The following is a 13,288-nucleotide window of genomic DNA, read 5'->3' on the forward strand; positions in this document are numbered from 1 at the left end:
CCCCCCCCCCCCTAATAAAGTTTAATCCAAGTTACGCCTGTGCGTACAAATCATCGTTTTTCGATCGAGCTCAAGCTTGCGTCACGCGCGCGTACGTTTTTCCGTACACCTTACAGCTATTAGGGACAGGGCGGTGGCGGATTTGGTCAGAGGGAACTTTCCCGATTGGCTTAGGACCTTGGTTTAACTATTTCAAACAACAACTGTTTTGGAATTCATTAAGTGTGTTTACAGATACCGACCGATTGATGGAATGACATCGACCACGTCACACGATCTTATCTGCGATGCACAATTACGACTTAAGATCGTAAGGTCGACTTGAAATCGATAATATTTATATTTAATCGGTTTTTCGTTTTCGAAATCGGATCAACAGTTTCAATCCCGGCCCGGCCTCCCAAGACTCGGGTCCAGCTCCGCACGCAAACACCAATGGAATGCGCGAGCGTGTGAGCGTCCATCGGTCGTAGATCATTATTATTCATTGATCGACAATGGAGGTCCGATGTGTTCAGGAATTTCCTAGCTCGGTAAAAATTATGCTCGTTAGCAACGTAGATAACGCGGCCGGCGAGATAACATTAAAATAAACATCATCTGTCAACGATCGTTCTCGAATGGATAGTTCGACGCGTCGACTTAAAGCGTAACGTCTCGGCCGTTGGCGCACGTTGTTCATTCATAGCGAAAACACGCGCACATAATATTCATAAAACGCAAAACGACCGCACTGTTTATTATTGTACACGTGCGCGCGTAAATTCCGCAGCGAATTCGCTCGCGATTCCCGCGCGTTTTTCGTAAAAAAATCCGTTTGCCAAGACGTTACTATCCGAACGGCCGACCCACGTACTTGCACACGCACTTATGTGTGGTTTGTCTACGCTGCGATGGCCGTGGCAATTATTTGACGTCGTTTTCGTTTATTACGTTTTATTTCTTTGCAAAATTTTATCGTTCGGTTCGACTTGCACGTGCCTGTGCAAAAATGATCCGCCTGTGTCCGTCCGATCGTTGCACGTCCGGGGGGTTTTTTTTTTCGGAAAAATAAAAAGCGAAAAACAAAATCGCTCGAGCCCGATGTCGTTCCGCTGCGTGCGTGCATATCGTACGCGCGTTATGTAATATTAATTATAGCAATTGATCGGCGAACCGACGACGAGCGCAGAAACAATAATTACGGTCGTTTCCGTCCACGTTGAACTATCGTTGTACATATACTGCGAGTATAATAATAATAATATCGTCCGCCCGAACCGCCGCGTGGAATTGTTTGGCGTTTTCTGATTGTTCGCCAAACGTTCGTGTTCGCGAAATACAAGTTAAGCAGGTTAATACGATCAGTCGGATTACGCGAAACGCCTTAAACTGACGGCGCATTTACGGCCACGCTAACCGTTGTCCACGGATTTTTAAGACTGCGCGGTAAACTATTATAATTTAAAAAAAAAAAAAAACGTTTTATTCCCACGCGCCTCGTTCGTTTATTTGTTTTTAGAGTCTTCCGTACTCCAACAGAAACGGTCTGCCCCGAACACCGACCTACATATTTTATTCGTAACGCTCGCCCGAAGGTGTGTCGCGATAACATTATTTATTTACACCGGAACACCGAAATCCAACAAAAGGTAGCACAATCGATAACGATAATCTTACGGTATCGTAATGGTAACCGATTACGGTATAACGTACGCAATGGTAAGCGATCATAGTATAATCATGCCCCACATGGTAATAATAATAATAATAACGATATGTATACTCGTTTGAAAAACCGTCGTGTGCCTTTCCCGGTCCATTCATTAAACGTTATTGCTTTCGCTGCGCACTCTTCGCGCCCAACATAAACAACCGTATCCCGTATACGCGGGCGCGCGTTCTACTCTACGGTTTGATTCGCAAAAGAGAACGTGTTCGTGCGTAAACTTACAAAAACGTAAAAACATCCTTTTGACCGTTTCGCCAAACGAGTTGGTCGTCGTACGTTTTCGGTTGTTTTTTTCTCTCGTGAATCCCTCGTGACGCCGATCAGATTCACGTTGGTAATGTTTTTTTCATTTTTTTTTACCGTTTCCGTTTTGTTCTCGGTGTCACCGTCGCCGCGCGCGTTTCAACCGATCGACGGCGCGTTCGCATACTCCCAGGGGTGTATTTAGGGGGAGGGGGTGATACGAGTGTTAGAACATCTCCCGTCAATCGAATTTCATGGTATTTCACAAATTGCAAACTTACTTACAGTACAATTTGAATAAAAATTGTAAACAACTTGTAGATTTTACATATAAAGCTGTCTTAATACAATAATTTTCATTAATATAATAATTTATATAATAAATACGTGATATTTATTAATGTAAAACGGTGGAGGGCAGAGCCCCCACTTACTATAAGTTTTTTGAATTTTAAAACACCCCTGTCAAATGAATCCTGAATACGTCACTGTACATCCTGAACGTCCGCGCGCGCTATCCTCGTCCCATCAATTCACTAAAATATACATAACAATGCACACAATCGCGCTCGCTTACCCGCCAACTCCTCCTCGCCGAGGACCCCACCGTTGTCATAACGAAACCATCCGTCTTATGGCAACGTTTTCTCGACCCGACCGTCGAGTTTTTGGTCCTCTCCCGTCCCCACCTAAGGGTAGTGTTTACGAGACTGGAATATACCAAGTCGCCCCGATAAACAGTAACAAAATTATACGAACAACAATTCATTTTAGTCTAAACGATACGCAAGACGAAATGTGGACAAATCAAACTCCCAAAACATAACCACGACGCGTTTCAGAATTTTCGACAGATGCGTTGATAAAAAGTACACTTTTCGTGAAGCGGTTTGTGACACCCGTTCTGAAAGCGTATGTTCTCGTACGGTTTAACGCTGACCGGAAATGCATTTATTCAATAAATTTCTTATCTCATGAAAGTGTACCGAGAAATTATTTGTTCGCCTCTTAATGCCTAGAGACAATCTTACTTCGGTCTTAATTTTTTCCCTATACTGTAGTGTGTACGTTCTTATCAACGATAGTCTTATCCGCCGGAGCTGTACCGTAGCAATTAAGCCTACACGCGCAATCGTGATTTTTCCCGTACAGAATAGAAATAATAACACGCGTTCAAATCGATTTCGTAATATTTCCGCGTTTCTTCGCTGTCCGCGAACAGAACAAATCACGGTTATAATCGCCACGGTTTGCCTTTCGATCCCGGTATTGAGAAGGTTTCCCGAGGAGCTGTAGATAAACATCTGCAATATCCGATCACCGTCCGTGACAGTGGCGTATACAGTAAATATTTTAGGGAGGGGCTACTATGGACGGAATTAAATTACCACTGATATCTAAGAATTACTAACAAAACCCAGTAGGTACTTATCTGCATTCCGTTTACAGAATGTCCCAAAACGATTTGATGTTGGACGCAAATTCTAAATAAGCATAAAACACCATTAAAATATAACAAACGTTTAAAATAATTTTTAAGTTTTTTAAAACATTCCGGGAGGGGGTTGTAGCCCACTAGCCCCCCCCCCCCCCCTAAATACGCCACTGCGCCGTGATACGTTTCACCCGTGAGATGATTTCTGCACCGCGCGTAGTTCGTCTTGTAACGCCCGGGACCCTTTAGTTTTTATCAATGTTTATGTAGACCCGCGGTGAAACCATAAGACCGAATTAAACGAGTTCGTCGTATTATTTCACGTACTGTTTCACTCCATACCGTACGTGCGCTACGCCGTCGAGCGGGAAATAATCCAAGAATTTGGCACATTAATCAACAGAAGGTCGAATTTGTAATTGTAAAAACATTGAACCGCAACGATATGTCATTGACTCACTCGGATAGAATGTAAATAGAAGAGTAAGAGTTGACTATCGGCTATTGCGTACAATATTGTTTCTTCTATTATTCCCTTGCGAATCTCGTACGTACGGTACACAATGTACAATTTAGATACAAATTGCGCGCACGTATACATCGTCGTCGGACACGTATTATATATCGTGGTTATCATTATTCGTCTTAACACTGCGGTTAACCTTCGCATGTGCGAATCCAGTTTTGTTGTCATTTTTATTTGAGGTTTATTTTCTTACACCCGATAACACATTTATTTGTTTTCAATACACTCAAACCGAATTCGTCTAGACTTTACTATTGTTAAAAATATTTTACGAACATAGCGTACACATGCCATACGATTTGATTTATCGAAAAATTTATCTCAATTGAAACGTCTTAAAATGTAAAGTTAAACATTTCGATATTAAGCACAATAAATATTTGCACATGTACAGAACACCAAATAAAAGTCCTAGGTAAAATTAAATGGCAAAAAACAATGACGAACAAAATCCACAACGGCCATACCGCGATCCAGCGCTCGGATACGTATGCTGGCAAATTATTATAAACCAATAAGTTTAGTAATAAAAGTAATAACTAAAGTAATAATCAAATTTTTTATAACATTTTTATGGCTATGGAAAAATTTAAGATTGTATAAATATACACACATATGTATAAAAAAGGCAAAAAAAATTCTACCGATTTCTCTCCATAAATAATGGCCTTTGTAATCGATGTTAATTCTGATCAATACGAAAAAAAAAATAACAATGTTAGGCAAATATTTCAAACCAGTTTAATCAGAATCTTGTATTTACAATATTATACCTCGGGGATAACGGACAACGGTAATTATTTGAAAAGTTTCTATCACTGTTCATATTAAAAACGATTTGAAATATATTCGCATACTCAAAATCGCTATACATCGTTTTTGGACATCATTTCGCACTGTCTAGTGAATTATAATATGCTATTCAGTGGAAACTGAATCGTTGAATTCCTGTATTGAAATAAAATAAAAAAAATCCAATAAAAAAATCAGCAATTCGGCTCTATTGTTTTCCGGTCTAGCAATGCGTTAATTTTTATTTGAACTTTATTTGGATAGGTGTCACTTAAATGTTTATGTTTCTTATTTTTGGTTTTTGTTTTTCTACTTCATGATGATGATTTATTTGCATGACGAAACAGTTTCTCCAGTCATACAAGTGTATTGGAATAAAAATATTACTCCAATATCTACTTATATTATTATTAAAAATTTTACTATATTAATTAATATTTTAGCTTTAAACATTAAAAATATGATAGTGTATTGTCATCTTTCGTCAGACAAAATCTTGTATTTTTTATCTCAGCGGATATTCAATTATTTATGTTTACGAGAATCGATATGATTTATATGTTTGTATAGTTTTGTATCGCTTTCGATTTAGTAATAACTAATAAATAATTTTATAATTTTTTAATTAGTAAAAACACTTATTAACAGTTAAATTTTCTTACATTTTACCGGTCTGTAAAATTGTTCTTGAAATTAATTAACATATCATTTGGTGGACTGGTTTTCGTTAACTGCAGTTGAAGATGTTTCAGCGATAAACACATCCATTACGTTCCCCTCTCATTTAGAAATGCATGATTTTGGTCATATTTATTATTAGTACGCTATTTGTATGAATTCGTATAACCAATTACAGAATTTTTACAAATATATGTATAATTTTACGTTTAATAACGTTTTTCTCTTACAGTTTTTATACGTTTAACGAAGTTTTGGATTACTGTAATAATTAGTGTAAGCTCTATAAAATAAAATGTTTAAACAACAATAAATGCTCATATTCCAGTGACGCAAAGTAACTTTGAAATACCTAAATATTTATAAGAATAAGAAACGCAAAAACCTCAAAAAATAATATAATAAAAATTATATAAATGTCTTTGAACACATACACACACACATATATATATATATGTAAGTGTTCACTTAAATCGTCTGTAGAAATGTGAACGAGACTAATAGTCAGTTATCTTTTTTCTCAGTAAAATTTAAATATTAAATTGATGTATGTATACCACGAAGAATTTTTTTTACAAGAATTTTAAAACCTTTAAAAATATTATCATTTATTAAGTTATTCTTGTGAATTTCATTAGACTTCGATGTAAGTCATATTATGTTGAATATACAACACAATCCTCTGACGCTCATTATTCTGTTATAGAGGCACAACTGCGTACATGTATTGTATTTAATTTTTAAGTGATTTTCTGAACGTACAACAATGTATGTGTATATTAAACAACAAGTCATTCACTGCGAATTCCTGTACTTATAATTTTTCTTTTTTCCTTTTGATAATATTTCACAGCGATCCATAATTTATTATTAATAATCGTTTTTATTTTATAATAATAGTATCATTTGATGTGTATAGGAAAAATTCTATCTTGTACATTTGTACCTATATATTTTTGACAACTAAAAAGTTTAAAACAAAATGCAAAATAAATCCCACGTACTCTCTGCACCAGTGTGACAAAAAATATTCACCGGAAACACATTATATAGCTTGTATGTTATTATTATTTAGCATAATTATTTTTTGACGTAAAAGATTCATCATGAACGATTCAGAACAACAAAACGCGTATGTTACATTAGCTCGTACTACAAGCGAAAAAGACAATTAATCGTGATTATTGCTTTCAGAATGTCTATTCATAATTCGGATAATACTATAATGTTATATTTTTATACAGTTTTCTAAATGTACGGTAATACATAATTTATTAGGTACATAATTTTACAAAATTAATTTGTAGCATTTTAATTATTTCCTGAATGTTATTATAAAATTTAAATTTGGTACATTCGGTAATTAGTCGAAATGGTCAATTTTGAAGTTTTTACTTAATGTAAGACTTTTCTAATTTCATTATTAAAACGGAGTTGAAACCGTTCATTTTTCCTCATAAAAAATATCAATTTCAATAACATCTGAATCGTAAGATAAAATGTAATTAACCGAGTAGACTCAATACAGACAGTATACCATATATAACACAACTTTATACTTTGTATTAATAAACATTGCTATTTTTATACTAGTTTAGTTTGCAATATGAAGGATTAATAACATTTCTTAACATGTAATCTCTTAAGTACCTCAGGTGCGTGTGATTCTTAATGGTATAATAGTTTTATAATGTTAGCTTTATTGACGCAATTGTATTATATTCTTATTTTTACGAATAAAGATAATGAAATTTTACACTTGTCTGCTTGATTTAAAAGCCATCTCAAATATTTTTATATCATGTATAACTACAGTTAGCACACTGGTTAGCCTATTGTAAAAGAAGCTCTGAAAAAAATTAACGAAAATTCCAACCATCGTTTACCATTGCTGATGGAATAAAAATACTTTGAAAGTAAAAGTGAAAATATTTGTAATTGTTTTGTTAGTCTTATTCATATATCACATGAACAATGAGCAGAACATGTTCAAAATTCTATATAATACATCGATGATCAGTACTTTTAAAAACGTATATTTAAATAATCTTAATAGAAAATATTGCTATCCACGTAGTAAAAATATGTTTTTATTCGTTTATTAAAAAAGTTTGAAAACACTATTTTATATATTTTAAATTGTACATGATTTAATTAAAAAAAAAATCGATTATATTATGTACATAAATATAATAAAATAAGTATTATACAAATATTATAACATAATATTGGCATTAATTTTTTAGTTTCAAATTTAAATTTTAAACACAAAATATTCAAAATATTCGTTGCAACACATTTACTCTGTTAATTGCTTAATCGAATAGTAAAAACATTTTTTTTTTTTTTTTGTAAAAATTGTCTTTTATGAACGGCACGTGAACATGTTCGCGGTCGAGAAAAATAAATCCCAAAAACATTGTAAACATAGTGCCAGAGTTGGCTCATCGTGCACCAGAGCCGCATCGATCGGAGCGGCGTGGCGACAGCGATTGCGACAAGGGCGGTCAGTAAGGATAATAATATCCTCGGCAAGGCGTCACGGGCTAAAACGTACGGTGTCGGCCGCCGCGGCACACGCACAGGGCACGGCGTGTGTGTAGATATTACAACTGCTTTATATATTCACGGCAACAAATCATAACAAGATCACACGAATTTATAATGAATAATCAACTGTGGGCGTTTTTTATCATAATTGCATCGTTAAACGACACGGTTACGGTGGATGTAAAAGGACGAAATAATTTGGATAGGTAATCCAAGAGTGATCCAAACTGTTCGTTCGAAAACGGGCACGCCATTCTCGGTCGTGCACGTGCGCGTGGGACGGCAATAGGGATCGTGCTCAACCCCTAATCGGCAGCGATTTCTTTTTATATACCAACGTAAAAATAGGCGTTTAACACGTAAAAATATAACGTGAAAACTGTAAATTATTTAAAGATGTTTTATTCCAGTTTGTATATTCGTTCCGTTATTCGAGTAAAAATAAATAATAATCACGTGTAAACGTGATTTTGATTTATAACTGGCCATCCCTCTCTCCCGTTTAGAAACCCTGGCCATTCTTCGACGTACGTGCGGTTCTCATTAGAGAACAAAGTCTATATGCTTTGGCGTTTGGCTGTTCGGTAGTGCAGCGGTGTTCGCATGAGACCTGGCAAGCCTTATGATTTTCGGTCGCCGACCGAGAGCTAGGTGCAACAAAAAAAAAAAAAATTTAAAAATTGTCACGAAGGTCTTAGAGATTACGTGTTAGAATCCTACACAACGTCTACGAGGGAGTCCCGTAGCGTTTAAAAATAAAACAATAAACGGGCGCATTTCCATGCATTACCGTCACAATGGAAAACTAGGGCGCCGACGTTAATGTACCAAAAACTCGCGAATACTTACGTTCGCGATGCTGTATTATATACGCTCCGGGGTTTTTACACGTGGTAATAGGTATTTACCGCGCGGTTAGATGTATTTTCTAAAAATGTAAACCGTACATGCGCGTCGAATATAGAACGACGAGTGCGCTATTTGTTTATTATTTTTTTCGCCGCGCGCTCGCGCTGGTTGATGGTTTTCGTACGCATGCGAGTCGTATTCGGCAGTACAGGGTTTTAAGTGCGAGGGATAAAGCAAGAGAACTAAATCTCAGGGCTGTCCCTAGGGCAGCGCGAGTGGGGCCCTTGCCCCGGGTCCCACGCTCTTACCACAGCCGGACAGGCCTTGCTTTCATAGATACAAATGTAGAAATCATTTTTTTTTCATGTAAAATTGTTTATTATGTAGGTAATTAAATTAATTAATTTACTTATTCATATTGTTGTAAGTGCAAGATACTATATTTGTTAAGACACATTTAAGTTCCAATATGCAACTGACGCGTGATAATGACATTTTCGACATTTAAGGTCCCACAAATCATCAGGATGGCCCTGTTCAATCTGTACGTATCACAACGCTTAAAAACCGTTTTTTTTTTAACCTTTCTCCGGAAAGTCCATCGCAACGCTCTGGTCAAAACATCGAAAACTACTGATCAGCCATAAGTTTGCAGTACAGTTTAAAAAAAAAAATAAAATAAAACAAATGTTTTATTTTATAATTATTTACTATTCAGCTGACAGTAGACGATGCTTTCGATGAACAATGTTGTACGAACAATAATTCATTAATATTAAATAGTAATCGTACGTCATTAGGGACATTAGGGTGGGCTAAGGAGGAAAGGGCCTCCGGTGCAGTAGATAAACTGGGCCTTATATTCAATATTATCTTTACGTGAAATTCAAGGTAGGTATACGTATTGATTTTGCTTTTAAATGTGAATAATTATTTGTGACGAAACGATATTCAAAACGAATTTACGGATAATTAACAGTCGTGGAAAGTAATATGAAAACCCAGCTTATTAGGGACTATAAAAAACATAAAGCGTATCGCGTGAATTATTATTCTTCTTCAACACTTACTACGTTTATTTGATAGCGTTAAAACTGATTGAAATTAAACCGTTTTGAAATTAAGACCCATTAACGTCATGTAAACACTTAAAAACGGTTTAAAAAATGTAAACCGTTTTAAAAGTTAAAACGCTCGCGCTATGTAGTTTAAGAATTTAAAACCGTTTTATATGCTCAAACCGGATTATTAAATGTACATATAAACGCGGGATATGTTTTGCATTAATACGTTTATCACAATTATTGTGATTCATGTTATCAGTTATCACTTATCAGATTTTGTTTTTATATATTTATTATTTAATTATATTCATTTTTATATATTATTATTTGTATAACTTAATAATAATTTAATAAGAACACAATAAATGCAAAATTATAAATTTATTATGAAAATATATTATGAATCAATATATTACTTATCAGATATCCTCCTGGAACAAAAGACCAGTCATGAAGTAAAAATATTAATTTTAAAACGGTTTATAAAATATTAGCTAAACCGATTTAGTATATATTTGTATATAAACATCTAAAATTGGTTTAAGCTAAACTGTTTTAAACAATTTTAAAACGGTTAAATTTTAAACTGTTTTAACGCTATCATATAAACGTAGTAACTGATTGTTACTGGAATCACAACGTTAATCTTTTTCTAAAAAATTTATAAAAATTTCGACATTTCGATATGATACACGATTTTATACGGCACAATGGTTTCAAAATGTATTTTAATGTCTAATTCCACCGCACGTTGTTACTCTAATTATAATCTGTTTAAAGCTTCCGGGTGTATTGGTTGTATGATGCGAAAAAAAATTGTCTGATCTTATTTACACTCTGTCGACGACAGTATAACTCGCATTTAACCGAAACTATTCATCCGAATGCGCGTGGAAGTTTAGTTTTTAGTTTATTTTCGAAGTATAATAAATTAAATCATCCGAACATATTATACTGCGCAATATAATTGCGTTACGTTTAAAATGATTATAAATCGAGGGATTAAACACAATTATAGCCGTCGCATCACGATGACCGCCATAAAATAATACTCCAAAACACTCATATACGGTTTGTTTGCGTTTCAACTGGTATATAATTCATTCCTATCGAATGTATGTCCAACACATCGACTATCGTAACAAATATGTAAACACACGTTTGTCGGTTAGTTCAACCAGGATTGATCTTTTGACTAGAAAAATAACGATTATTACTTCCGCTCCCGGCGAAATTAAACACGCGTACGCGATATTTCCGTGAACTTCAATATTTAGAAATGTAAACTGCTTTGTTTTGTGCAATTACTTTCGTTCTACACAACGCTGTTTATAGGAATTCGATAGCATTTTTTTTTCTATTAAATGTTAGGCTACGAATAATTATTGTAATTCGAACAGTTTCCTATCAATGGAAGCTGCTAAATAAGCATTATTAATGCTTACAAAAATGTACATGTTGTTTCTTATATGTGGTAGAAGAATTTTTAGGCTAACATCAACTCAGCATAATAACAATACGTGTGGTGTAGAAATAGCTTATACGAAAATAGTTTATATTTGAAGCTTTAATTCGTACTATTGGCATTTTTCATAATAAGTCTTTGATCAGCTAATATTATTGGAATGTGAAATCGAACTATATTTAAGTACGTCGAAAGTTACGACCGAGTGCGTTGAACTGCACATGAATTTGAAACGAATTATTATGTTTTTGATTTATAAGGCAAATCCATAATTTATTACTGTCGTAGAATACATACATAGGGTAAAGTTTCGAAACATTTTTCTTTTAATTTATATTGAATACTTTATTTTAGATTCTTAACAGTCATTAGTACAAAAATGGAAAAATTCATTACTACCTATTTTGTTTTTGCTAATGGTTTTTCGTCATATCACAGAAGTCAAAGTACAAAATGATTGTTTTTTTTTTTTGCTCACATATGATTTTTTGGTTTTTATTCAATTATTATATAGAATTTGACGGAAATAAATCATAATTTCGTCATATTTATTTAATTAAATATCGCAGTTCAATTCAGCTGATAAATACTCGTAAACCTTAAGAAATTGAAGTTTAATTCGACATAGTCATTTTTTTAAGGCCGAAATTGGAAAATTACAAATGTAAAATGCGATTTCTGCATGGTTAAATATTTGAATAACTATTTCATAATGTTAATATTTGTATTCATCTCAAGTTTTATGTATTGATATTAATGTAATTATAATATATTAACGTTATATGTGTTTGCAGTTTATATATTATTAATTAATGTGTTGCGAACATTATTTTTATACTGACATATTTTATGCACCACGTTAGAATGAGAGATAGAATTCATTAACGATGTTGAGGCTCAGTTTAGTTACTGCTGTGAACATTTTTCAACGTATGTGTGTGTGTGTGTGTATGTTAAAAAAATGATTCATATTAAATGATGGGTCGTACGTTATTTCATAAATTAAATAGACCCTAGTCATCGCATTACGAATAGGTTCGATTCAGTTACAAGATGTCACAACTCGAACGCTCAAAAATAAAATAATTATAAGACAATTAACTGCGTTTTTATTCGAAAACGTAAACAAATGTAAATTATGTATCGTTTATTTTACACGGAAACAATTCCATCGGCGGTACATGTGTTCGAAAAAACATTAATTTTTTTACGACCGAAAACAATAAAAACGATCTTCCCCAACGGTACAGTCACATATTATTATTAATTTGGCTTCGCCGTACACTGTGCACAGTGAAAATGCACGATTGTACAACGCTGCCGAGTACCTCGAATCCGTATAAAACAATGTTAAACCGCACGTACGGTCGTGTAGTACATTTTTCTCTATATTTCAGGAACATAGACACTTGTTAAAAGCGATATAACACGACGTTCAATGCGTTTTACGCGTGTAGCCGGCATGCGCACGTGCGAATTATGCAAATACGTGCGCGTTGCACGTTTGTTTTGTTTTTATTTTACCCGCGAAGACCTACAAACCCGTTACTGTAAACGCGTACGTGCAACCGAGAGGTGCGAGCGCTGTTTATGTTATTCAATCGTTAGTTTTCGGTGTATAGCTGCAAATTATGATACGTGTGCACGTGTACGAATCCGGCTATTGTACCCGTGTACAAATGTGTGGATTTGTGTGTTATGTAATTCAAAGCAAACAGATTGATTTCGAAATCCGTCGAAATATTTACACCGCAGCGGTGATTGACGCATTGACAGGTCCGGCCGTCCAGCCGTGTGTAGTTTTTATACGCGCGGCAGGATACTACAATTCCATATCGTTTCGCATGCATTTCCTTCCCGGCGATTGAACACGATTCCTCTGCGTGTCATCATGGGCGCGACTAGAGCCCTAATACTGGGGGTGCTGAAACCGTTGAAAACAAAAAAAATGGTATTTAACTGTAGTTACTATATT

Source organism: Sipha flava, unplaced genomic scaffold (genome assembly GCF_003268045.1).
Source record: "Sipha flava isolate LNK unplaced genomic scaffold, YSA_version1 36_pilon_pilon, whole genome shotgun sequence".
Classification (NCBI taxonomy): Eukaryota; Metazoa; Arthropoda; class Insecta; order Hemiptera; family Aphididae; genus Sipha; species Sipha flava.